At 44.4% G+C, this 22,500-nt stretch overlaps 42 non-coding genes across 42 annotated transcripts; all 42 read right to left on the bottom strand.

Moving 5' to 3' along the window:
* Positions 1-221: 221 nt before the first annotated feature.
* Positions 222-413, bottom strand: LOC143489640 (U2 spliceosomal RNA). The gene has a single exon (XR_013124750.1). It is a non-coding gene; the product is annotated as a U2 spliceosomal RNA (small nuclear RNA).
* Positions 414-563: 150 nt separating this feature from the next.
* Positions 564-682, bottom strand: LOC143489707 (U5 spliceosomal RNA). The gene has a single exon (XR_013124813.1). It is a non-coding gene; the product is annotated as a U5 spliceosomal RNA (small nuclear RNA).
* Positions 683-1,309: 627 nt separating this feature from the next.
* Positions 1,310-1,501, bottom strand: LOC143489642 (U2 spliceosomal RNA). Its single transcript, XR_013124752.1, has one exon. It is a non-coding gene; the product is annotated as a U2 spliceosomal RNA (small nuclear RNA).
* A 151-nt stretch (positions 1,502-1,652) lies between these two features.
* Positions 1,653-1,771, bottom strand: LOC143489706 (U5 spliceosomal RNA). Its single transcript, XR_013124812.1, has one exon. It is a non-coding gene; the product is annotated as a U5 spliceosomal RNA (small nuclear RNA).
* Positions 1,772-2,398: 627 nt separating this feature from the next.
* On the bottom strand, positions 2,399-2,589 carry LOC143489779 (U2 spliceosomal RNA). Its single transcript, XR_013124881.1, has one exon. It is a non-coding gene; the product is annotated as a U2 spliceosomal RNA (small nuclear RNA).
* A 150-nt stretch (positions 2,590-2,739) lies between these two features.
* Positions 2,740-2,858, bottom strand: LOC143489705 (U5 spliceosomal RNA). Its single transcript, XR_013124811.1, has one exon. It is a non-coding gene; the product is annotated as a U5 spliceosomal RNA (small nuclear RNA).
* A 632-nt stretch (positions 2,859-3,490) lies between these two features.
* Positions 3,491-3,681, bottom strand: LOC143489778 (U2 spliceosomal RNA). Its single transcript, XR_013124880.1, has one exon. It is a non-coding gene; the product is annotated as a U2 spliceosomal RNA (small nuclear RNA).
* Positions 3,682-3,831: 150 nt separating this feature from the next.
* On the bottom strand, positions 3,832-3,950 carry LOC143489702 (U5 spliceosomal RNA). Its single transcript, XR_013124809.1, has one exon. It is a non-coding gene; the product is annotated as a U5 spliceosomal RNA (small nuclear RNA).
* Positions 3,951-4,573: 623 nt separating this feature from the next.
* LOC143489777 (U2 spliceosomal RNA) lies at positions 4,574-4,764 on the bottom strand. The gene has a single exon (XR_013124879.1). It is a non-coding gene; the product is annotated as a U2 spliceosomal RNA (small nuclear RNA).
* A 150-nt stretch (positions 4,765-4,914) lies between these two features.
* LOC143489701 (U5 spliceosomal RNA) lies at positions 4,915-5,033 on the bottom strand. Its single transcript, XR_013124808.1, has one exon. It is a non-coding gene; the product is annotated as a U5 spliceosomal RNA (small nuclear RNA).
* A 625-nt stretch (positions 5,034-5,658) lies between these two features.
* LOC143489776 (U2 spliceosomal RNA) lies at positions 5,659-5,849 on the bottom strand. Its single transcript, XR_013124878.1, has one exon. It is a non-coding gene; the product is annotated as a U2 spliceosomal RNA (small nuclear RNA).
* A 150-nt stretch (positions 5,850-5,999) lies between these two features.
* On the bottom strand, positions 6,000-6,118 carry LOC143489700 (U5 spliceosomal RNA). The gene has a single exon (XR_013124807.1). It is a non-coding gene; the product is annotated as a U5 spliceosomal RNA (small nuclear RNA).
* A 625-nt stretch (positions 6,119-6,743) lies between these two features.
* On the bottom strand, positions 6,744-6,934 carry LOC143489775 (U2 spliceosomal RNA). Its single transcript, XR_013124877.1, has one exon. It is a non-coding gene; the product is annotated as a U2 spliceosomal RNA (small nuclear RNA).
* A 150-nt stretch (positions 6,935-7,084) lies between these two features.
* On the bottom strand, positions 7,085-7,203 carry LOC143489699 (U5 spliceosomal RNA). Its single transcript, XR_013124806.1, has one exon. It is a non-coding gene; the product is annotated as a U5 spliceosomal RNA (small nuclear RNA).
* Positions 7,204-7,825: 622 nt separating this feature from the next.
* On the bottom strand, positions 7,826-8,016 carry LOC143489772 (U2 spliceosomal RNA). The gene has a single exon (XR_013124875.1). It is a non-coding gene; the product is annotated as a U2 spliceosomal RNA (small nuclear RNA).
* A 150-nt stretch (positions 8,017-8,166) lies between these two features.
* LOC143489698 (U5 spliceosomal RNA) lies at positions 8,167-8,285 on the bottom strand. The gene has a single exon (XR_013124805.1). It is a non-coding gene; the product is annotated as a U5 spliceosomal RNA (small nuclear RNA).
* A 625-nt stretch (positions 8,286-8,910) lies between these two features.
* Positions 8,911-9,101, bottom strand: LOC143489771 (U2 spliceosomal RNA). Its single transcript, XR_013124874.1, has one exon. It is a non-coding gene; the product is annotated as a U2 spliceosomal RNA (small nuclear RNA).
* Positions 9,102-9,251: 150 nt separating this feature from the next.
* LOC143489697 (U5 spliceosomal RNA) lies at positions 9,252-9,370 on the bottom strand. The gene has a single exon (XR_013124804.1). It is a non-coding gene; the product is annotated as a U5 spliceosomal RNA (small nuclear RNA).
* Positions 9,371-9,996: 626 nt separating this feature from the next.
* LOC143489770 (U2 spliceosomal RNA) lies at positions 9,997-10,187 on the bottom strand. The gene has a single exon (XR_013124873.1). It is a non-coding gene; the product is annotated as a U2 spliceosomal RNA (small nuclear RNA).
* Positions 10,188-10,337: 150 nt separating this feature from the next.
* Positions 10,338-10,456, bottom strand: LOC143489696 (U5 spliceosomal RNA). The gene has a single exon (XR_013124803.1). It is a non-coding gene; the product is annotated as a U5 spliceosomal RNA (small nuclear RNA).
* Positions 10,457-11,083: 627 nt separating this feature from the next.
* On the bottom strand, positions 11,084-11,274 carry LOC143489769 (U2 spliceosomal RNA). The gene has a single exon (XR_013124872.1). It is a non-coding gene; the product is annotated as a U2 spliceosomal RNA (small nuclear RNA).
* Positions 11,275-11,424: 150 nt separating this feature from the next.
* LOC143489695 (U5 spliceosomal RNA) lies at positions 11,425-11,543 on the bottom strand. The gene has a single exon (XR_013124802.1). It is a non-coding gene; the product is annotated as a U5 spliceosomal RNA (small nuclear RNA).
* Positions 11,544-12,164: 621 nt separating this feature from the next.
* LOC143489768 (U2 spliceosomal RNA) lies at positions 12,165-12,355 on the bottom strand. Its single transcript, XR_013124871.1, has one exon. It is a non-coding gene; the product is annotated as a U2 spliceosomal RNA (small nuclear RNA).
* Positions 12,356-12,505: 150 nt separating this feature from the next.
* Positions 12,506-12,624, bottom strand: LOC143489694 (U5 spliceosomal RNA). Its single transcript, XR_013124801.1, has one exon. It is a non-coding gene; the product is annotated as a U5 spliceosomal RNA (small nuclear RNA).
* Positions 12,625-13,251: 627 nt separating this feature from the next.
* On the bottom strand, positions 13,252-13,442 carry LOC143489767 (U2 spliceosomal RNA). The gene has a single exon (XR_013124870.1). It is a non-coding gene; the product is annotated as a U2 spliceosomal RNA (small nuclear RNA).
* Positions 13,443-13,592: 150 nt separating this feature from the next.
* LOC143489693 (U5 spliceosomal RNA) lies at positions 13,593-13,711 on the bottom strand. The gene has a single exon (XR_013124800.1). It is a non-coding gene; the product is annotated as a U5 spliceosomal RNA (small nuclear RNA).
* Positions 13,712-14,338: 627 nt separating this feature from the next.
* On the bottom strand, positions 14,339-14,529 carry LOC143489766 (U2 spliceosomal RNA). The gene has a single exon (XR_013124868.1). It is a non-coding gene; the product is annotated as a U2 spliceosomal RNA (small nuclear RNA).
* A 150-nt stretch (positions 14,530-14,679) lies between these two features.
* On the bottom strand, positions 14,680-14,798 carry LOC143489691 (U5 spliceosomal RNA). Its single transcript, XR_013124798.1, has one exon. It is a non-coding gene; the product is annotated as a U5 spliceosomal RNA (small nuclear RNA).
* A 625-nt stretch (positions 14,799-15,423) lies between these two features.
* On the bottom strand, positions 15,424-15,614 carry LOC143489765 (U2 spliceosomal RNA). The gene has a single exon (XR_013124867.1). It is a non-coding gene; the product is annotated as a U2 spliceosomal RNA (small nuclear RNA).
* Positions 15,615-15,764: 150 nt separating this feature from the next.
* On the bottom strand, positions 15,765-15,883 carry LOC143489690 (U5 spliceosomal RNA). Its single transcript, XR_013124797.1, has one exon. It is a non-coding gene; the product is annotated as a U5 spliceosomal RNA (small nuclear RNA).
* Positions 15,884-16,508: 625 nt separating this feature from the next.
* LOC143489764 (U2 spliceosomal RNA) lies at positions 16,509-16,699 on the bottom strand. Its single transcript, XR_013124866.1, has one exon. It is a non-coding gene; the product is annotated as a U2 spliceosomal RNA (small nuclear RNA).
* Positions 16,700-16,849: 150 nt separating this feature from the next.
* LOC143489689 (U5 spliceosomal RNA) lies at positions 16,850-16,968 on the bottom strand. Its single transcript, XR_013124796.1, has one exon. It is a non-coding gene; the product is annotated as a U5 spliceosomal RNA (small nuclear RNA).
* A 623-nt stretch (positions 16,969-17,591) lies between these two features.
* LOC143489763 (U2 spliceosomal RNA) lies at positions 17,592-17,782 on the bottom strand. Its single transcript, XR_013124865.1, has one exon. It is a non-coding gene; the product is annotated as a U2 spliceosomal RNA (small nuclear RNA).
* Positions 17,783-17,932: 150 nt separating this feature from the next.
* Positions 17,933-18,051, bottom strand: LOC143489687 (U5 spliceosomal RNA). Its single transcript, XR_013124795.1, has one exon. It is a non-coding gene; the product is annotated as a U5 spliceosomal RNA (small nuclear RNA).
* A 623-nt stretch (positions 18,052-18,674) lies between these two features.
* LOC143489760 (U2 spliceosomal RNA) lies at positions 18,675-18,865 on the bottom strand. The gene has a single exon (XR_013124863.1). It is a non-coding gene; the product is annotated as a U2 spliceosomal RNA (small nuclear RNA).
* A 150-nt stretch (positions 18,866-19,015) lies between these two features.
* LOC143489686 (U5 spliceosomal RNA) lies at positions 19,016-19,134 on the bottom strand. Its single transcript, XR_013124794.1, has one exon. It is a non-coding gene; the product is annotated as a U5 spliceosomal RNA (small nuclear RNA).
* A 622-nt stretch (positions 19,135-19,756) lies between these two features.
* LOC143489759 (U2 spliceosomal RNA) lies at positions 19,757-19,947 on the bottom strand. Its single transcript, XR_013124862.1, has one exon. It is a non-coding gene; the product is annotated as a U2 spliceosomal RNA (small nuclear RNA).
* Positions 19,948-20,097: 150 nt separating this feature from the next.
* LOC143489685 (U5 spliceosomal RNA) lies at positions 20,098-20,216 on the bottom strand. Its single transcript, XR_013124793.1, has one exon. It is a non-coding gene; the product is annotated as a U5 spliceosomal RNA (small nuclear RNA).
* Positions 20,217-20,841: 625 nt separating this feature from the next.
* Positions 20,842-21,032, bottom strand: LOC143489758 (U2 spliceosomal RNA). Its single transcript, XR_013124861.1, has one exon. It is a non-coding gene; the product is annotated as a U2 spliceosomal RNA (small nuclear RNA).
* Positions 21,033-21,182: 150 nt separating this feature from the next.
* On the bottom strand, positions 21,183-21,301 carry LOC143489684 (U5 spliceosomal RNA). Its single transcript, XR_013124792.1, has one exon. It is a non-coding gene; the product is annotated as a U5 spliceosomal RNA (small nuclear RNA).
* Positions 21,302-21,927: 626 nt separating this feature from the next.
* On the bottom strand, positions 21,928-22,118 carry LOC143489757 (U2 spliceosomal RNA). The gene has a single exon (XR_013124860.1). It is a non-coding gene; the product is annotated as a U2 spliceosomal RNA (small nuclear RNA).
* Positions 22,119-22,268: 150 nt separating this feature from the next.
* On the bottom strand, positions 22,269-22,387 carry LOC143489683 (U5 spliceosomal RNA). The gene has a single exon (XR_013124791.1). It is a non-coding gene; the product is annotated as a U5 spliceosomal RNA (small nuclear RNA).
* Positions 22,388-22,500: the final 113 nt, after the last annotated feature.

The following is a 22,500-nucleotide window of genomic DNA, read 5'->3' as shown; positions in this document are numbered from 1 at the left end:
CATGGACAGACAGACAGACAAATCAATAAATATATATACATATTATATATATATATATATATATATATATATATATATATATATATATATATATATATATATACACACACACACACACACACACACACACACCAAATAAATAAATACATTCATTCATTCATTAAAATAAAACAGGCTGATCATACCAAACAGCAACAAACTCTTTTTTTCACACAAGCTTAGGAAGGTGCACCGTTCCTGGAGGTACTGCAATACCAGGTCGATGCGTGGGGCGAACGGGGGCAAGCCCCTGTTTCGCCTCCCTGTTCTAAAAATCCATTTAATATGAAGTCCTCGTATAGAGGACGTATCAGATATTAAACTGATAAGAACAGATACTACACTTGATCTTAGCCAAAAGGCCGAGAAGCGATAACCTGAAATGGGCGCTGGACCGGGCACCGGCCTCGCAGGCAGGGAGGCCTCCTCCGTGGCATACCCGCCCTTCCCCCCTCTTCCAGACACCCACCGAGCCACTCCCACCCCTCCCTAAGTTTATACTTTCTCGTTATACGGATTGTTGCGGCCCCGCCCGGAGGCAGAGCGCTCCAAAAAATCACTTTGACTCTTTGACGTTCCCCTCCACGGAAATCTTTAGTAAAAGGCGAAAGATTTGTGCGTGAATGAAGAGAAACCCGAGCTATAGCCGTGTACGCTCAGGCGTCCCGCCACGCCAACAAAGAGCCTAGCTCGTTTGTTCGCGGTAACAAGGGAGGAGCCTGCGAGGCTGTGGCTTGCTTGTTTGCAAACAACAGGGCTGGCAGGCAATAATAGATAGAGAGAGAGAGAGAGAGAGAGAGAGAGAGAGAGAGAAAACAGGAACAATTTCAAAAAAAAAAAAAAAAAAAAAAAAAAAAAAAAGAACAAAAACGGAGGGAAAACTGCAAACAGCCGAAAGGGGAGTGGCCTCCGCTCTCACTGCATTTGTGACCAGCTGACAATTGCAGGCAGACAGACAGAGACCACTCACCCCTTCATTCTTGCCTATTTAAGGAGTGGAGTGAGCTGCTTTGTTTTATTTATTTATTCATTTTGGCTGCTCCCTCACATGGACAGACAGACAGACAAATCAATAAATATATATACATATTATATATATATATATATATATATATATATATATATATATATATATATATATATATATATATACACACACACACACACACACACACACACACCAAATAAATAAATACATTCATTCATTCATTAAAATAAAACAGGCTGATCATACCAAACAGCAACAAACTCTTTTTTTCACACAAGCTTAGGAAGGTGCACCGTTCCTGGAGGTACTGCAATACCAGGTCGATGCGTGGGGCGAACGGGGCAAGCCCCTGTTTCGCCCTCCCTGTTCTAAAAATCCATTTAATATGAAGTCCTCGTATAGAGGACGTATCAGATATTAAACTGATAAGAACAGATACTACACTTGATCTTAGCCAAAAGGCCGAGAAGCGATAACCTGAAATGGGCGCTGGACCGGGCACCGGCCTCGCAGGCAGGGAGGCCTCCTCCGTGGCATACCCGCCCTTCCCCCCTCTTCCAGACACCCACCGAGCCACTCCCACCCCTCCCTAAGTTTTATACTTTCTCGTTATACGGATTGTTGCGGCCCCGCCCGGAGGCAGAGCGCTCCAAAAAATCACTTTGACTCTTTGACGTTCCCCTCCACGGAAATCTTTAGTAAAAGGCGAAAGATTTGTGCGTGAATGAAGAGAAACCCGAGCTATAGCCGTGTACGCTCAGGCGTCCCGCCACGCCAACAAAGAGCCTAGCTCGTTTGTTCGCGGTAACAAGGGAGGAGCCTGCGAGGCTGTGGCTTGCTTGTTTGCAAACAACAGGGCTGGCAGGCAATAATAGATAGAGAGAGAGAGAGAGAGAGAGAGAGAGAGAGAGAGAGAAAACAGGAACAATTTCAAAAAAAAAAAAAAAAAAAAAAAAAAAAAAGAACAAAAACGGAGGGAAAACTGCAAACAGCCGAAAGGGGAGTGGCCTCCGCTCTCACTGCATTTGTGACCAGCTGACAATTGCAGGCAGACAGACAGAGACCACTCACCCCTTCATTCTTGCCTATTTAAGGAGTGGAGTGAGCTGCTTTGTTTTATTTATTTATTCATTTTGGCTGCTCCCTCACATGGACAGACAGACAGACAAATCAATAAATATATATACATATTATATATATATATATATATATATATATATATATATATATATATATATATATATATATATATACACACACACACACACACACACACACACACCAAATAAATAAATACATTCATTCATTCATTAAAATAAAACAGGCTGATCATACCAAACAGCAACAAACTCTTTTTTTCACACAAGCTTAGGAAGGTGCACCGTTCCTGGAGGTACTGCAATACCAGGTCGATGCGTGGGGCGAACGGGGCAAGCCCCTGTTTCGCCTCCCTGTTCTAAAAATCCATTTAATATGAAGTCCTCGTATAGAGGACGTATCAGATATTAAACTGATAAGAACAGATACTACACTTGATCTTAGCCAAAAGGCCGAGAAGCGATAACCTGAAATGGGCGCTGGACCGGGCACCGGCCTCGCAGGCAGGGAGGCCTCCTCCGTGGCATACCCGCCCTTCCCCCCTCTTCCAGACACCCACCGAGCCACTCCCACCCCTCCCTAAGTTTATACTTTCTCGTTATACGGATTGTTGCGGCCCCGCCCGGAGGCAGAGCGCTCCAAAAAATCACTTTGACTCTTTGACGTTCCCCTCCACGGAAATCTTTAGTAAAAGGCGAAAGATTTGTGCGTGAATGAAGAGAAACCCGAGCTATAGCCGTGTACGCTCAGGCGTCCCGCCACGCCAACAAAGAGCCTAGCTCGTTTGTTCGCGGTAACAAGGGAGGAGCCTGCGAGGCTGTGGCTTGCTTGTTTGCAAACAACAGGGCTGGCAGGCAATAATAGATAGAGAGAGAGAGAGAGAGAGAGAGAGAGAGAGAGAGAAAACAGGAACAATTTCAAAAAAAAAAAAAAAAAAAAAAAAAAAAAAGAACAAAAACGGAGGGAAAACTGCAAACAGCCGAAAGGGGAGTGGCCTCCGCTCTCACTGCATTTGTGACCAGCTGACAATTGCAGGCAGACAGACAGAGACCACTCACCCCTTCATTCTTGCCTATTTAAGGAGTGGAGTGAGCTGCTTTGTTTTATTTATTTATTCATTTTGGCTGCTCCCTCACATGGACAGACAGACAGACAAATCAATAAATATATATACATATTATATATATATATATATATATATATATATATATATATATATATATATATATATATATATATACACACACACACACACACACACACACACACCAAATAAATAAATACATTCATTCATTCATTAAAATAAAACAGGCTGATCATACCAAACAGCAACAAACTCTTTTTTTCACACAAGACACAAGCTTAGGAAGGTGCACCGTTCCTGGAGGTACTGCAATACCAGGTCGATGCGTGGGGCGAACGGGGCAAGCCCCTGTTTCGCCTCCCTGTTCTAAAAATCCATTTAATATGAAGTCCTCGTATAGAGGACGTATCAGATATTAAACTGATAAGAACAGATACTACACTTGATCTTAGCCAAAAGGCCGAGAAGCGATAACCTGAAATGGGCGCTGGACCGGGCACCGGCCTCGCAGGCAGGGAGGCCTCCTCCGTGGCATACCCGCCCTTCCCCCCTCTTCCAGACACCCACCGAGCCACTCCCACCCCTCCCTAAGTTTATACTTTCTCGTTATACGGATTGTTGCGGCCCCGCCCGGAGGCAGAGCGCTCCAAAAAATCACTTTGACTCTTTGACGTTCCCCTCCACGGAAATCTTTAGTAAAAGGCGAAAGATTTGTGCGTGAATGAAGAGAAACCCGAGCTATAGCCGTGTACGCTCAGGCGTCCCGCCACGCCAACAAAGAGCCTAGCTCGTTTGTTCGCGGTAACAAGGGAGGAGCCTGCGAGGCTGTGGCTTGCTTGTTTGCAAACAACAGGGCTGGCAGGCAATAATAGATAGAGAGAGAGAGAGAGAGAGAGAGAGAGAGAGAGAGAAAACAGGAACAATTTCAAAAAAAAAAAAAAAAAAAAAAAAAAAAAAGAACAAAAACGGAGGGAAAACTGCAAACAGCCGAAAGGGGAGTGGCCTCCGCTCTCACTGCATTTGTGACCAGCTGACAATTGCAGGCAGACAGACAGAGACCACTCACCCCTTCATTCTTGCCTATTTAAGGAGTGGAGTGAGCTGCTTTGTTTTATTTATTTATTCATTTTGGCTGCTCCCTCACATGGACAGACAGACAGACAAATCAATAAATATATATACATATTATATATATATATATATATATATATATATATATATATATATATATATATATATATATATACACACACACACACACACACACACACACACCAAATAAATAAATACATTCATTCATTCATTAAAATAAAACAGGCTGATCATACCAAACAGCAACAAACTCTTTTTTTCACACAAGCTTAGGAAGGTGCACCGTTCCTGGAGGTACTGCAATACCAGGTCGATGCGTGGGGCGAACGGGGCAAGCCCCTGTTTCGCCTCCCTGTTCTAAAAATCCATTTAATATGAAGTCCTCGTATAGAGGACGTATCAGATATTAAACTGATAAGAACAGATACTACACTTGATCTTAGCCAAAAGGCCGAGAAGCGATAACCTGAAATGGGCGCTGGACCGGGCACCGGCCTCGCAGGCAGGGAGGCCTCCTCCGTGGCATACCCGCCCTTCCCCCCTCTTCCAGACACCCACCGAGCCACTCCCACCCCTCCCTAAGTTTATACTTTCTCGTTATACGGATTGTTGCGGCCCCGCCCGGAGGCAGAGCGCTCCAAAAAATCACTTTGACTCTTTGACGTTCCCCTCCACGGAAATCTTTAGTAAAAGGCGAAAGATTTGTGCGTGAATGAAGAGAAACCCGAGCTATAGCCGTGTACGCTCAGGCGTCCCGCCACGCCAACAAAGAGCCTAGCTCGTTTGTTCGCGGTAACAAGGGAGGAGCCTGCGAGGCTGTGGCTTGCTTGTTTGCAAACAACAGGGCTGGCAGGCAATAATAGATAGAGAGAGAGAGAGAGAGAGAGAGAGAGAGAGAGAGAAAACAGGAACAATTTCAAAAAAAAAAAAAAAAAAAAAAAAAAAAAAGAACAAAAACGGAGGGAAAACTGCAAACAGCCGAAAGGGGAGTGGCCTCCGCTCTCACTGCATTTGTGACCAGCTGACAATTGCAGGCAGACAGACAGAGACCACTCACCCCTTCATTCTTGCCTATTTAAGGAGTGGAGTGAGCTGCTTTGTTTTATTTATTTATTCATTTTGGCTGCTCCCTCACATGGACAGACAGACAGACAAATCAATAAATATATATACATATTATATATATATATATATATATATATATATATATATATATATATATATATATATATATATATACACACACACACACACACACACACACACACCAAATAAATAAATACATTCATTCATTCATTAAAATAAAACAGGCTGATCATACCAAACAGCAACAAACTCTTTTTTTCACACAAGCTTAGGAAGGTGCACCGTTCCTGGAGGTACTGCAATACCAGGTCGATGCGTGGGGCGAACGGGGCAAGCCCCTGTTTCGCCTCCCTGTTCTAAAAATCCATTTAATATGAAGTCCTCGTATAGAGGACGTATCAGATATTAAACTGATAAGAACAGATACTACACTTGATCTTAGCCAAAAGGCCGAGAAGCGATAACCTGAAATGGGCGCTGGACCGGGCACCGGCCTCGCAGGCAGGGAGGCCTCCTCCGTGGCATACCCGCCCTTCCCCCCTCTTCCAGACACCCACCGAGCCACTCCCACCCCTCCCTAAGTTTATACTTTCTCGTTATACGGATTGTTGCGGCCCCGCCCGGAGGCAGAGCGCTCCAAAAAATCACTTTGACTCTTTGACGTTCCCCTCCACGGAAATCTTTAGTAAAAGGCGAAAGATTTGTGCGTGAATGAAGAGAAACCCGAGCTATAGCCGTGTACGCTCAGGCGTCCCGCCACGCCAACAAAGAGCCTAGCTCGTTTGTTCGCGGTAACAAGGGAGGAGCCTGCGAGGCTGTGGCTTGCTTGTTTGCAAACAACAGGGCTGGCAGGCAATAATAGATAGAGAGAGAGAGAGAGAGAGAGAGAGAGAGAGAGAGAAAACAGGAACAATTTCAAAAAAAAAAAAAAAAAAAAAAAAAAAAAAGAACAAAAACGGAGGGAAAACTGCAAACAGCCGAAAGGGGAGTGGCCTCCGCTCTCACTGCATTTGTGACCAGCTGACAATTGCAGGCAGACAGACAGAGACCACTCACCCCTTCATTCTTGCCTATTTAAGGAGTGGAGTGAGCTGCTTTGTTTTATTTATTTATTCATTTTGGCTGCTCCCTCACATGGACAGACAGACAGACAAATCAATAAATATATATACATATTATATATATATATATATATATATATATATATATATATATATATATATATATATATATATATACACACACACACACACACACACACACACACCAAATAAATAAATACATTCATTCATTCATTAAAATAAAACAGGCTGATCATACCAAACAGCAACAAACTCTTTTTTTCACACAAGCTTAGGAAGGTGCACCGTTCCTGGAGGTACTGCAATACCAGGTCGATGCGTGGGGCGAACGGGGCAAGCCCCTGTTTCGCCTCCCTGTTCTAAAAATCCATTTAATATGAAGTCCTCGTATAGAGGACGTATCAGATATTAAACTGATAAGAACAGATACTACACTTGATCTTAGCCAAAAGGCCGAGAAGCGATAACCTGAAATGGGCGCTGGACCGGGCACCGGCCTCGCAGGCAGGGAGGCCTCCTCCGTGGCATACCCGCCCTTCCCCCCTCTTCCAGACACCCACCGAGCCACTCCCACCCCTCCCTAAGTTTATACTTTCTCGTTATACGGATTGTTGCGGCCCCGCCCGGAGGCAGAGCGCTCCAAAAAATCACTTTGACTCTTTGACGTTCCCCTCCACGGAAATCTTTAGTAAAAGGCGAAAGATTTGTGCGTGAATGAAGAGAAACCCGAGCTATAGCCGTGTACGCTCAGGCGTCCCGCCACGCCAACAAAGAGCCTAGCTCGTTTGTTCGCGGTAACAAGGGAGGAGCCTGCGAGGCTGTGGCTTGCTTGTTTGCAAACAACAGGGCTGGCAGGCAATAATAGATAGAGAGAGAGAGAGAGAGAGAGAGAGAGAGAGAGAAAACAGGAACAATTTCAAAAAAAAAAAAAAAAAAAAAAAAAAAAAAGAACAAAAACGGAGGGAAAACTGCAAACAGCCGAAAGGGGAGTGGCCTCCGCTCTCACTGCATTTGTGACCAGCTGACAATTGCAGGCAGACAGACAGAGACCACTCACCCCTTCATTCTTGCCTATTTAAGGAGTGGAGTGAGCTGCTTTGTTTTATTTATTTATTCATTTTGGCTGCTCCCTCACATGGACAGACAGACAGACAAATCAATAAATATATATACATATATATATATATATATATATATATATATATATATATATATATATATATATATATATATATATACACACACACACACACACACACACACACACCAAATAAATAAATACATTCATTCATTCATTAAAATAAAACAGGCTGATCATACCAAACAGCAACAAACTCTTTTTTTCACACAAGCTTAGGAAGGTGCACCGTTCCTGGAGGTACTGCAATACCAGGTCGATGCGTGGGGCGAACGGGGCAAGCCCCTGTTTCGCCTCCCTGTTCTAAAAATCCATTTAATATGAAGTCCTCGTATAGAGGACGTATCAGATATTAAACTGATAAGAACAGATACTACACTTGATCTTAGCCAAAAGGCCGAGAAGCGATAACCTGAAATGGGCGCTGGACCGGGCACCGGCCTCGCAGGCAGGGAGGCCTCCTCCGTGGCATACCCGCCCTTCCCCCCTCTTCCAGACACCCACCGAGCCACTCCCACCCCTCCCTAAGTTTATACTTTCTCGTTATACGGATTGTTGCGGCCCCGCCCGGAGGCAGAGCGCTCCAAAAAATCACTTTGACTCTTTGACGTTCCCCTCCACGGAAATCTTTAGTAAAAGGCGAAAGATTTGTGCGTGAATGAAGAGAAACCCGAGCTATAGCCGTGTACGCTCAGGCGTCCCGCCACGCCAACAAAGAGCCTAGCTCGTTTGTTCGCGGTAACAAGGGAGGAGCCTGCGAGGCTGTGGCTTGCTTGTTTGCAAACAACAGGGCTGGCAGGCAATAATAGATAGAGAGAGAGAGAGAGAGAGAGAGAGAGAGAGAGAGAAAACAGGAACAATTTCAAAAAAAAAAAAAAAAAAAAAAAAAAAAAAGAACAAAAACGGAGGGAAAACTGCAAACAGCCGAAAGGGGAGTGGCCTCCGCTCTCACTGCATTTGTGACCAGCTGACAATTGCAGGCAGACAGACAGAGACCACTCACCCCTTCATTCTTGCCTATTTAAGGAGTGGAGTGAGCTGCTTTGTTTTATTTATTTATTCATTTTGGCTGCTCCCTCACATGGACAGACAGACAGACAAATCAATAAATATATATACATATTATATATATATATATATATATATATATATATATATATATATATATATATATATATATATATACACACACACACACACACACACACACACACCAAATAAATAAATACATTCATTCATTCATTAAAATAAAACAGGCTGATCATACCAAACAGCAACAAACTCTTTTTTTCACACAAGCTTAGGAAGGTGCACCGTTCCTGGAGGTACTGCAATACCAGGTCGATGCGTGGGGCGAACGGGGCAAGCCCCTGTTTCGCCTCCCTGTTCTAAAAATCCATTTAATATGAAGTCCTCGTATAGAGGACGTATCAGATATTAAACTGATAAGAACAGATACTACACTTGATCTTAGCCAAAAGGCCGAGAAGCGATAACCTGAAATGGGCGCTGGACCGGGCACCGGCCTCGCAGGCAGGGAGGCCTCCTCCGTGGCATACCCGCCCTTCCCCCCTCTTCCAGACACCCACCGAGCCACTCCCACCCCTCCCTAAGTTTATACTTTCTCGTTATACGGATTGTTGCGGCCCCGCCCGGAGGCAGAGCGCTCCAAAAAATCACTTTGACTCTTTGACGTTCCCCTCCACGGAAATCTTTAGTAAAAGGCGAAAGATTTGTGCGTGAATGAAGAGAAACCCGAGCTATAGCCGTGTACGCTCAGGCGTCCCGCCACGCCAACAAAGAGCCTAGCTCGTTTGTTCGCGGTAACAAGGGAGGAGCCTGCGAGGCTGTGGCTTGCTTGTTTGCAAACAACAGGGCTGGCAGGCAATAATAGATAGAGAGAGAGAGAGAGAGAGAGAGAGAGAGAGAGAGAAAACAGGAACAATTTCAAAAAAAAAAAAAAAAAAAAAAAAAAAAAAAGAACAAAAACGGAGGGAAAACTGCAAACAGCCGAAAGGGGAGTGGCCTCCGCTCTCACTGCATTTGTGACCAGCTGACAATTGCAGGCAGACAGACAGAGACCACTCACCCCTTCATTCTTGCCTATTTAAGGAGTGGAGTGAGCTGCTTTGTTTTATTTATTTATTCATTTTGGCTGCTCCCTCACATGGACAGACAGACAGACAAATCAATAAATATATATACATATTATATATATATATATATATATATATATATATATATATATATATATATATATATATATATATACACACACACACACACACACACACACACACCAAATAAATAAATACATTCATTCATTCATTAAAATAAAACAGGCTGATCATACCAAACAGCAACAAACTCTTTTTTTCACACAAGCTTAGGAAGGTGCACCGTTCCTGGAGGTACTGCAATACCAGGTCGATGCGTGGGGCGAACGGGGCAAGCCCCTGTTTCGCCTCCCTGTTCTAAAAATCCATTTAATATGAAGTCCTCGTATAGAGGACGTATCAGATATTAAACTGATAAGAACAGATACTACACTTGATCTTAGCCAAAAGGCCGAGAAGCGATAACCTGAAATGGGCGCTGGACCGGGCACCGGCCTCGCAGGCAGGGAGGCCTCCTCCGTGGCATACCCGCCCTTCCCCCCTCTTCCAGACACCCACCGAGCCACTCCCACCCCTCCCTAAGTTTATACTTTCTCGTTATACGGATTGTTGCGGCCCCGCCCGGAGGCAGAGCGCTCCAAAAAATCACTTTGACTCTTTGACGTTCCCCTCCACGGAAATCTTTAGTAAAAGGCGAAAGATTTGTGCGTGAATGAAGAGAAACCCGAGCTATAGCCGTGTACGCTCAGGCGTCCCGCCACGCCAACAAAGAGCCTAGCTCGTTTGTTCGCGGTAACAAGGGAGGAGCCTGCGAGGCTGTGGCTTGCTTGTTTGCAAACAACAGGGCTGGCAGGCAATAATAGATAGAGAGAGAGAGAGAGAGAGAGAGAGAGAGAGAGAGAAAACAGGAACAATTTCAAAAAAAAAAAAAAAAAAAAAAAAAAAAAAGAACAAAAACGGAGGGAAAACTGCAAACAGCCGAAAGGGGAGTGGCCCCTCCGCTCTCACTGCATTTGTGACCAGCTGACAATTGCAGGCAGACAGACAGAGACCACTCACCCCTTCATTCTTGCCTATTTAAGGAGTGGAGTGAGCTGCTTTGTTTTATTTATTTATTCATTTTGGCTGCTCCCTCACATGGACAGACAGACAGACAAATCAATAAATATATATACATATTATATATATATATATATATATATATATATATATATATATATATATATATATATATATATATACACACACACACACACACACACACACACACCAAATAAATAAATACATTCATTCATTCATTAAAATAAAACAGGCTGATCATACCAAACAGCAACAAACTCTTTTTTTCACACAAGCTTAGGAAGGTGCACCGTTCCTGGAGGTACTGCAATACCAGGTCGATGCGTGGGGCGAACGGGGCAAGCCCCTGTTTCGCCTCCCTGTTCTAAAAATCCATTTAATATGAAGTCCTCGTATAGAGGACGTATCAGATATTAAACTGATAAGAACAGATACTACACTTGATCTTAGCCAAAAGGCCGAGAAGCGATAACCTGAAATGGGCGCTGGACCGGGCACCGGCCTCGCAGGCAGGGAGGCCTCCTCCGTGGCATACCCGCCCTTCCCCCCTCTTCCAGACACCCACCGAGCCACTCCCACCCCTCCCTAAGTTTATACTTTCTCGTTATACGGATTGTTGCGGCCCCGCCCGGAGGCAGAGCGCTCCAAAAAATCACTTTGACTCTTTGACGTTCCCCTCCACGGAAATCTTTAGTAAAAGGCGAAAGATTTGTGCGTGAATGAAGAGAAACCCGAGCTATAGCCGTGTACGCTCAGGCGTCCCGCCACGCCAACAAAGAGCCTAGCTCGTTTGTTCGCGGTAACAAGGGAGGAGCCTGCGAGGCTGTGGCTTGCTTGTTTGCAAACAACAGGGCTGGCAGGCAATAATAGATAGAGAGAGAGAGAGAGAGAGAGAGAGAGAGAGAGAGAAAACAGGAACAATTTCAAAAAAAAAAAAAAAAAAAAAAAAAAAAAAGAACAAAAACGGAGGGAAAACTGCAAACAGCCGAAAGGGGAGTGGCCTCCGCTCTCACTGCATTTGTGACCAGCTGACAATTGCAGGCAGACAGACAGAGACCACTCACCCCTTCATTGCCTATTTAAGGAGTGGAGTGAGCTGCTTTGTTTTATTTATTTATTCATTTTGGCTGCTCCCTCACATGGACAGACAGACAGACAAATCAATAAATATATATACATATATATATATATATATATATATATATATATATATATATATATATATATATATATATATATATACACACACACACACACACACACACACACACCAAATAAATAAATACATTCATTCATTCATTAAAATAAAACAGGCTGATCATACCAAACAGCAACAAACTCTTTTTTTCACACAAGCTTAGGAAGGTGCACCGTTCCTGGAGGTACTGCAATACCAGGTCGATGCGTGGGGCGAACGGGGCAAGCCCCTGTTTCGCCTCCCTGTTCTAAAAATCCATTTAATATGAAGTCCTCGTATAGAGGACGTATCAGATATTAAACTGATAAGAACAGATACTACACTTGATCTTAGCCAAAAGGCCGAGAAGCGATAACCTGAAATGGGCGCTGGACCGGGCACCGGCCTCGCAGGCAGGGAGGCCTCCTCCGTGGCATACCCGCCCTTCCCCCCTCTTCCAGACACCCACCGAGCCACTCCCACCCCTCCCTAAGTTTATACTTTCTCGTTATACGGATTGTTGCGGCCCCGCCCGGAGGCAGAGCGCTCCAAAAAATCACTTTGACTCTTTGACGTTCCCCTCCACGGAAATCTTTAGTAAAAGGCGAAAGATTTGTGCGTGAATGAAGAGAAACCCGAGCTATAGCCGTGTACGCTCAGGCGTCCCGCCACGCCAACAAAGAGCCTAGCTCGTTTGTTCGCGGTAACAAGGGAGGAGCCTGCGAGGCTGTGGCTTGCTTGTTTGCAAACAACAGGGCTGGCAGGCAATAATAGATAGAGAGAGAGAGAGAGAGAGAGAGAGAGAGAGAGAGAGAAAACAGGAACAATTTCAAAAAAAAAAAAAAAAAAAAAAAAAAAAAAGAACAAAAACGGAGGGAAAACTGCAAACAGCCGAAAGGGGAGTGGCCTCCGCTCTCACTGCATTTGTGACCAGCTGACAATTGCAGGCAGACAGACAGAGACCACTCACCCCTTCATTCTTGCCTATTTAAGGAGTGGAGTGAGCTGCTTTGTTTTATTTATTTATTCATTTTGGCTGCTCCCTCACATGGACAGACAGACAGACAAATCAATAAATATATATACATATTATATATATATATATATATATATATATATATATATATATATATATATATATATATATATATACACACACACACACACACACACACACACACCAAATAAATAAATACATTCATTCATTCATTAAAATAAAACAGGCTGATCATACCAAACAGCAACAAACTCTTTTTTTCACACAAGCTTAGGAAGGTGCACCGTTCCTGGAGGTACTGCAATACCAGGTCGATGCGTGGGGCGAACGGGGCAAGCCCCTGTTTCGCCTCCCTGTTCTAAAAATCCATTTAATATGAAGTCCTCGTATAGAGGACGTATCAGATATTAAACTGATAAGAACAGATACTACACTTGATCTTAGCCAAAAGGCCGAGAAGCGATAACCTGAAATGGGCGCTGGACCGGGCACCGGCCTCGCAGGCAGGGAGGCCTCCTCCGTGGCATACCCGCCCTTCCCCCCTCTTCCAGACACCCACCGAGCCACTCCCACCCCTCCCTAAGTTTATACTTTCTCGTTATACGGATTGTTGCGGCCCCGCCCGGAGGCAGAGCGCTCCAAAAAATCACTTTGACTCTTTGACGTTCCCCTCCACGGAAATCTTTAGTAAAAGGCGAAAGATTTGTGCGTGAATGAAGAGAAACCCGAGCTATAGCCGTGTACGCTCAGGCGTCCCGCCACGCCAACAAAGAGCCTAGCTCGTTTGTTCGCGGTAACAAGGGAGGAGCCTGCGAGGCTGTGGCTTGCTTGTTTGCAAACAACAGGGCTGGCAGGCAATAATAGATAGAGAGAGAGAGAGAGAGAGAGAGAGAGAGAGAGAGAAAACAGGAACAATTTCAAAAAAAAAAAAAAAAAAAAAAAAAAAAAAGAACAAAAACGGAGGGAAAACTGCAAACAGCCGAAAGGGGAGTGGCCTCCGCTCTCACTGCATTTGTGACCAGCTGACAATTGCAGGCAGACAGACAGAGACCACTCACCCCTTCATTCTTGCCTATTTAAGGAGTGGAGTGAGCTGCTTTGTTTTATTTATTTATTCATTTTGGCTGCTCCCTCACATGGACAGACAGACAGACAAATCAATAAATATATATACATATTATATATATATATATATATATATATATATATATATATATATATATATATATATATATATATATACACACACACACACACACACACACACACACCAAATAAATAAATACATTCATTCATTCATTAAAATAAAACAGGCTGATCATACCAAACAGCAACAAACTCTTTTTTTCACACAAGCTTAGGAAGGTGCACCGTTCCTGGAGGTACTGCAATACCAGGTCGATGCGTGGGGCGAACGGGGCAAGCCCCTGTTTCGCCTCCCTGTTCTAAAAATCCATTTAATATGAAGTCCTCGTATAGAGGACGTATCAGATATTAAACTGATAAGAACAGATACTACACTTGATCTTAGCCAAAAGGCCGAGAAGCGATAACCTGAAATGGGCGCTGGACCGGGCACCGGCCTCGCAGGCAGGGAGGCCTCCTCCGTGGCATACCCGCCCTTCCCCCCTCTTCCAGACACCCACCGAGCCACTCCCACCCCTCCCTAAGTTTATACTTTCTCGTTATACGGATTGTTGCGGCCCCGCCCGGAGGCAGAGCGCTCCAAAAAATCACTTTGACTCTTTGACGTTCCCCTCCACGGAAATCTTTAGTAAAAGGCGAAAGATTTGTGCGTGAATGAAGAGAAACCCGAGCTATAGCCGTGTACGCTCAGGCGTCCCGCCACGCCAACAAAGAGCCTAGCTCGTTTGTTCGCGGTAACAAGGGAGGAGCCTGCGAGGCTGTGGCTTGCTTGTTTGCAAACAACAGGGCTGGCAGGCAATAATAGATAGAGAGAGAGAGAGAGAGAGAGAGAGAGAGAGAGAGAAAACAGGAACAATTTCAAAAAAAAAAAAAAAAAAAAAAAAAAAAAAGAACAAAAACGGAGGGAAAACTGCAAACAGCCGAAAGGGGAGTGGCCTCCGCTCTCACTGCATTTGTGACCAGCTGACAATTGCAGGCAGACAGACAGAGACCACTCACCCCTTCATTCTTGCCTATTTAAGGAGTGGAGTGAGCTGCTTTGTTTTATTTATTTATTCATTTTGGCTGCTCCCTCACATGGACAGACAGACAGACAAATCAATAAATATATATACATATTATATATATATATATATATATATATATATATATATATATATATATATATATATATATATATACACACACACACACACACACACACACACACCAAATAAATAAATACATTCATTCATTCATTAAAATAAAACAGGCTGATCATACCAAACAGCAACAAACTCTTTTTTTCACACAAGCTTAGGAAGGTGCACCGTTCCTGGAGGTACTGCAATACCAGGTCGATGCGTGGGGCGAACGGGGCAAGCCCCTGTTTCGCCTCCCTGTTCTAAAAATCCATTTAATATGAAGTCCTCGTATAGAGGACGTATCAGATATTAAACTGATAAGAACAGATACTACACTTGATCTTAGCCAAAAGGCCGAGAAGCGATAACCTGAAATGGGCGCTGGACCGGGCACCGGCCTCGCAGGCAGGGAGGCCTCCTCCGTGGCATACCCGCCCTTCCCCCCTCTTCCAGACACCCACCGAGCCACTCCCACCCCTCCCTAAGTTTATACTTTCTCGTTATACGGATTGTTGCGGCCCCGCCCGGAGGCAGAGCGCTCCAAAAAATCACTTTGACTCTTTGACGTTCCCCTCCACGGAAATCTTTAGTAAAAGGCGAAAGATTTGTGCGTGAATGAAGAGAAACCCGAGCTATAGCCGTGTACGCTCAGGCGTCCCGCCACGCCAACAAAGAGCCTAGCTCGTTTGTTCGCGGTAACAAGGGAGGAGCCTGCGAGGCTGTGGCTTGCTTGTTTGCAAACAACAGGGCTGGCAGGCAATAATAGATAGAGAGAGAGAGAGAGAGAGAGAGAGAGAGAGAGAGAAAACAGGAACAATTTCAAAAAAAAAAAAAAAAAAAAAAAAAAAAAAGAACAAAAACGGAGGGAAAACTGCAAACAGCCGAAAGGGGAGTGGCCTCCGCTCTCACTGCATTTGTGACCAGCTGACAATTGCAGGCAGACAGACAGAGACCACTCACCCCTTCATTCTTGCCTATTTAAGGAGTGGAGTGAGCTGCTTTGTTTTATTTATTTATTCATTTTGGCTGCTCCCTCACATGGACAGACAGACAGACAAATCAATAAATATATATACATATTATATATATATATATATATATATATATATATATATATATATATATATATATATATATATATACACACACACACACACACACACACACACACCAAATAAATAAATACATTCATTCATTCATTAAAATAAAACAGGCTGATCATACCAAACAGCAACAAACTCTTTTTTTCACACAAGCTTAGGAAGGTGCACCGTTCCTGGAGGTACTGCAATACCAGGTCGATGCGTGGGGCGAACGGGGCAAGCCCCTGTTTCGCCTCCCTGTTCTAAAAATCCATTTAATATGAAGTCCTCGTATAGAGGACGTATCAGATATTAAACTGATAAGAACAGATACTACACTTGATCTTAGCCAAAAGGCCGAGAAGCGATAACCTGAAATGGGCGCTGGACCGGGCACCGGCCTCGCAGGCAGGGAGGCCTCCTCCGTGGCATACCCGCCCTTCCCCCCTCTTCCAGACACCCACCGAGCCACTCCCACCCCTCCCTAAGTTTATACTTTCTCGTTATACGGATTGTTGCGGCCCCGCCCGGAGGCAGAGCGCTCCAAAAAATCACTTTGACTCTTTGACGTTCCCCTCCACGGAAATCTTTAGTAAAAGGCGAAAGATTTGTGCGTGAATGAAGAGAAACCCGAGCTATAGCCGTGTACGCTCAGGCGTCCCGCCACGCCAACAAAGAGCCTAGCTCGTTTGTTCGCGGTAACAAGGGAGGAGCCTGCGAGGCTGTGGCTTGCTTGTTTGCAAACAACAGGGCTGGCAGGCAATAATAGATAGAGAGAGAGAGAGAGAGAGAGAGAGAGAGAGAGAGAAAACAGGAACAATTTCAAAAAAAAAAAAAAAAAAAAAAAAAAAAAAGAACAAAAACGGAGGGAAAACTGCAAACAGCCGAAAGGGGAGTGGCCTCCGCTCTCACTGCATTTGTGACCAGCTGACAATTGCAGGCAGACAGACAGAGACCACTCACCCCTTCATTCTTGCCTATTTAAGGAGTGGAGTGAGCTGCTTTGTTTTATTTATTTATTCATTTTGGCTGCTCCCTCACATGGACAGACAGACAGACAAATCAATAAATATATATACATATTATATATATATATATATATATATATATATATATATATATATATATATATATATATATATATACACACACACACACACACACACACACACCAAATAAATAAATACATTCATTCATTCATTAAAATAAAACAGGCTGATCATACCAAACAGCAACAAACTCTTTTTTTCACACAAGCTTAGGAAGGTGCACCGTTCCTGGAGGTACTGCAATACCAGGTCGATGCGTGGGGCGAACGGGGCAAGCCCCTGTTTCGCCTCCCTGTTCTAAAAATCCATTTAATATGAAGTCCTCGTATAGAGGACGTATCAGATATTAAACTGATAAGAACAGATACTACACTTGATCTTAGCCAAAAGGCCGAGAAGCGATAACCTGAAATGGGCGCTGGACCGGGCACCGGCCTCGCAGGCAGGGAGGCCTCCTCCGTGGCATACCCGCCCTTCCCCCCTCTTCCAGACACCCACCGAGCCACTCCCACCCCTCCCTAAGTTTATACTTTCTCGTTATACGGATTGTTGCGGCCCCGCCCGGAGGCAGAGCGCTCCAAAAAATCACTTTGACTCTTTGACGTTCCCCTCCACGGAAATCTTTAGTAAAAGGCGAAAGATTTGTGCGTGAATGAAGAGAAACCCGAGCTATAGCCGTGTACGCTCAGGCGTCCCGCCACGCCAACAAAGAGCCTAGCTCGTTTGTTCGCGGTAACAAGGGAGGAGCCTGCGAGGCTGTGGCTTGCTTGTTTGCAAACAACAGGGCTGGCAGGCAATAATAGATAGAGAGAGAGAGAGAGAGAGAGAGAGAGAGAGAGAGAAAACAGGAACAATTTCAAAAAAAAAAAAAAAAAAAAAAAAAAAAAAGAACAAAAACGGAGGGAAAACTGCAAACAGCCGAAAGGGGAGTGGCCTCCGCTCTCACTGCATTTGTGACCAGCTGACAATTGCAGGCAGACAGACAGAGACCACTCACCCCTTCATTCTTGCCTATTTAAGGAGTGGAGTGAGCTGCTTTGTTTTATTTATTTATTCATTTTGGCTGCTCCCTCACATGGACAGACAGACAGACAAATCAATAAATATATATACATATTATATATATATATATATATATATATATATATATATATATATATATATATATATATATATACACACACACACACACACACACACACACACCAAATAAATAAATACATTCATTCATTCATTAAAATAAAACAGGCTGATCATACCAAACAGCAACAAACTCTTTTTTTCACACAAGCTTAGGAAGGTGCACCGTTCCTGGAGGTACTGCAATACCAGGTCGATGCGTGGGGCGAACGGGGCAAGCCCCTGTTTCGCCTCCCTGTTCTAAAAATCCATTTAATATGAAGTCCTCGTATAGAGGACGTATCAGATATTAAACTGATAAGAACAGATACTACACTTGATCTTAGCCAAAAGGCCGAGAAGCGATAACCTGAAATGGGCGCTGGACCGGGCACCGGCCTCGCAGGCAGGGAGGCCTCCTCCGTGGCATACCCGCCCTTCCCCCCTCTTCCAGACACCCACCGAGCCACTCCCACCCCTCCCTAAGTTTATACTTTCTCGTTATACGGATTGTTGCGGCCCCGCCCGGAGGCAGAGCGCTCCAAAAAATCACTTTGACTCTTTGACGTTCCCCTCCACGGAAATCTTTAGTAAAAGGCGAAAGATTTGTGCGTGAATGAAGAGAAACCCGAGCTATAGCCGTGTACGCTCAGGCGTCCCGCCACGCCAACAAAGAGCCTAGCTCGTTTGTTCGCGGTAACAAGGGAGGAGCCTGCGAGGCTGTGGCTTGCTTGTTTGCAAACAACAGGGCTGGCAGGCAATAATAGATAGAGAGAGAGAGAGAGAGAGAGAGAGAGAGAGAGAGAAAACAGGAACAATTTCAAAAAAAAAAAAAAAAAAAAAAAAAAAAAAAAAAACGGAGGGAAAACTGCAAACAGCCGAAAGGGGAGTGGCCTCCGCTCTCACTGCATTTGTGACCAGCTGACAATTGCAGGCAGACAGACAGAGACCACTCACCCCTTCATTCTTGCCTATTTAAGGAGTGGAGTGAGCTGCTTTGTTTTATTTATTTATTCATTTTGGCTGCTCCCTCACATGGACAGACAGACAGACAAATCAATAAATATATATACATATATATATATATATATATATATATATATATATATATATATATATATATATATATATATATATATACACACACACACACACACACACACACACACCAAATAAATAAATACATTCATTCATTCATTAAAATAAAACAGGCTGATCATACCAAACAGCAACAAACTCTTTTTTTCACACAAGCTTAGGAAGGTGCACCGTTCCTGGAGGTACTGCAATACCAGGTCGATGCGTGGGGCGAACGGGGCAAGCCCCTGTTTCGCCTCCCTGTTCTAAAAATCCATTTAATATGAAGTCCTCGTATAGAGGACGTATCAGATATTAAACTGATAAGAACAGATACTACACTTGATCTTAGCCAAAAGGCCGAGAAGCGATAACCTGAAATGGGCGCTGGACCGGGCACCGGCCTCGCAGGCAGGGAGGCCTCCTCCGTGGCATACCCGCCCTTCCCCCCTCTTCCAGACACCCACCGAGCCACTCCCACCCCTCCCTAAGTTTATACTTTCTCGTTATACGGATTGTTGCGGCCCCGCCCGGAGGCAGAGCGCTCCAAAAAATCACTTTGACTCTTTGACGTTCCCCTCCACGGAAATCTTTAGTAAAAGGCGAAAGATTTGTGCGTGAATGAAGAGAAACCCGAGCTATAGCCGTGTACGCTCAGGCGTCCCGCCACGCCAACAAAGAGCCTAGCTCGTTTGTTCGCGGTAACAAGGGAGGAGCCTGCGAGGCTGTGGCTTGCTTGTTTGCAAACAACAGGGCTGGCAGGCAATAATAGATAGAGAGAGAGAGAGAGAGAGAGAGAGAGAGAGAGAGAAAACAGGAACAATTTCAAAAAAAAAAAAAAAAAAAAAAAAAAAAAAGAACAAAAACGGAGGGAAAACTGCAAACAGCCGAAAGGGGAGTGGCCTCCGCTCTCACTGCATTTGTGACCAGCTGACAATTGCAGGCAGACAGACAGAGACCACTCACCCCTTCATTCTTGCCTATTTAAGGAGTGGAGTGAGCTGCTTTGTTTTATTTATTTATTCATTTTGGCTGCTCCCTCACATGGACAGACAGACAGACAAATCAATAAATATATATACATATTATATATATATATATATATATATATATATATATATATATATATATATATATATATATATACACACACACACACACACACACACACACACACCAAATAAATAAATACATTCATTCATTCATTAAAATAAAACAGGCTGATCATACCAAACAGCAACAAACTCTTTTTTTCACACAAGCTTAGGAAGGTGCACCGTTCCTGGAGGTACTGCAATACCAGGTCGATGCGTGGGGCGAACGGGGCAAGCCCCTGTTTCGCCTCCCTGTTCTAAAAATCCATTTAATATGAAGTCCTCGTATAGAGGACGTATCAGATATTAAACTGATAAGAACAGATACTACACTTGATCTTAGCCAAAAGGCCGAGAAGCGATAACCTGAAATGGGCGCTGGACCGGGCACCGGCCTCGCAGGCAGGGAGGCCTCCTCCGTGGCATACCCGCCCTTCCCCCCTCTTCCAGACACCCACCGAGCCACTCCCACCCCTCCCTAAGTTTATACTTTCTCGTTATACGGATTGTTGCGGCCCCGCCCGGAGGCAGAGCGCTCCAAAAAATCACTTTGACTCTTTGACGTTCCCCTCCACGGAAATCTTTAGTAAAAGGCGAAAGATTTGTGCGTGAATGAAGAGAAACCCGAGCTATAGCCGTGTACGCTCAGGCGTCCCGCCACGCCAACAAAGAGCCTAGCTCGTTTGTTCGCGGTAACAAGGGAGGAGCCTGCGAGGCTGTGGCTTGCTTGTTTGCAAACAACAGGGCTGGCAGGCAATAATAGATAGAGAGAGAGAGAGAGAGAGAGAGAGAGAGAGAGAGAAAACAGGAACAATTTCAAAAAAAAAAAAAAAAAAAAAAAAAAAAAAAGAACAAAAACGGAGGGAAAACTGCAAACAGCCGAAAGGGGAGTGGCCTCCGCTCTCACTGCATTTGTGACCAGCTGACAATTGCAGGCAGACAGACAGAGACCACTCACCCCTTCATTCTTGCCTATTTAAGGAGTGGAGTGAGCTGCTTTGTTTTATTTATTTATTCATTTTGGCTGCTCCCTCACATGGACAGACAGACAGACAAATCAATAAATATATATACATATTATATATATATATATATATATATATATATATATATATATATATATATATATATATATATACACACACACACACACACACACACACACACACCAAATAAATAAATACATTCATTCATTCATTAAAATAAAACAGGCTGATCATACCAAACAGCAACAAACTCTTTTTTTCACACAAGCTTAGGAAGGTGCACCGTTCCTGGAGGTACTGCAATACCAGGTCGATGCGTGGGGCGAACGGGGCAAGCCCCTGTTTCGCCTCCCTGTTCTAAAAATCCATTTAATATGAAGTCCTCGTATAGAGGACGTATCAGATATTAAACTGATAAGAACAGATACTACACTTGATCTTAGCCAAAAGGCCGAGAAGCGATAACCTGAAATGGGCGCTGGACCGGGCACCGGCCTCGCAGGCAGGGAGGCCTCCTCCGTGGCATACCCGCCCTTCCCCCCTCTTCCAGACACCCACCGAGCCACTCCCACCCCTCCCTAAGTTTATACTTTCTCGTTATACGGATTGTTGCGGCCCCGCCCGGAGGCAGAGCGCTCCAAAAAATCACTTTGACTCTTTGACGTTCCCCTCCACGGAAATCTTTAGTAAAAGGCGAAAGATTTGTGCGTGAATGAAGAGAAACCCGAGCTATAGCCGTGTACGCTCAGGCGTCCCGCCACGCCAACAAAGAGCCTAGCTCGTTTGTTCGCGGTAACAAGGGAGGAGCCTGCGAGGCTGTGGCTTGCTTGTTTGCAAACAACAGG

The sequence above is a fragment of the Brachyhypopomus gauderio genome, unplaced genomic scaffold (assembly GCF_052324685.1).
Source record: "Brachyhypopomus gauderio isolate BG-103 unplaced genomic scaffold, BGAUD_0.2 sc63, whole genome shotgun sequence".
Taxonomy (NCBI): domain Eukaryota; kingdom Metazoa; phylum Chordata; class Actinopteri; order Gymnotiformes; family Hypopomidae; genus Brachyhypopomus; species Brachyhypopomus gauderio.
The sequence above is the reverse complement of the archived record's forward strand: the minus strand, read 5'-3'. Positions and strand labels throughout refer to the sequence as shown.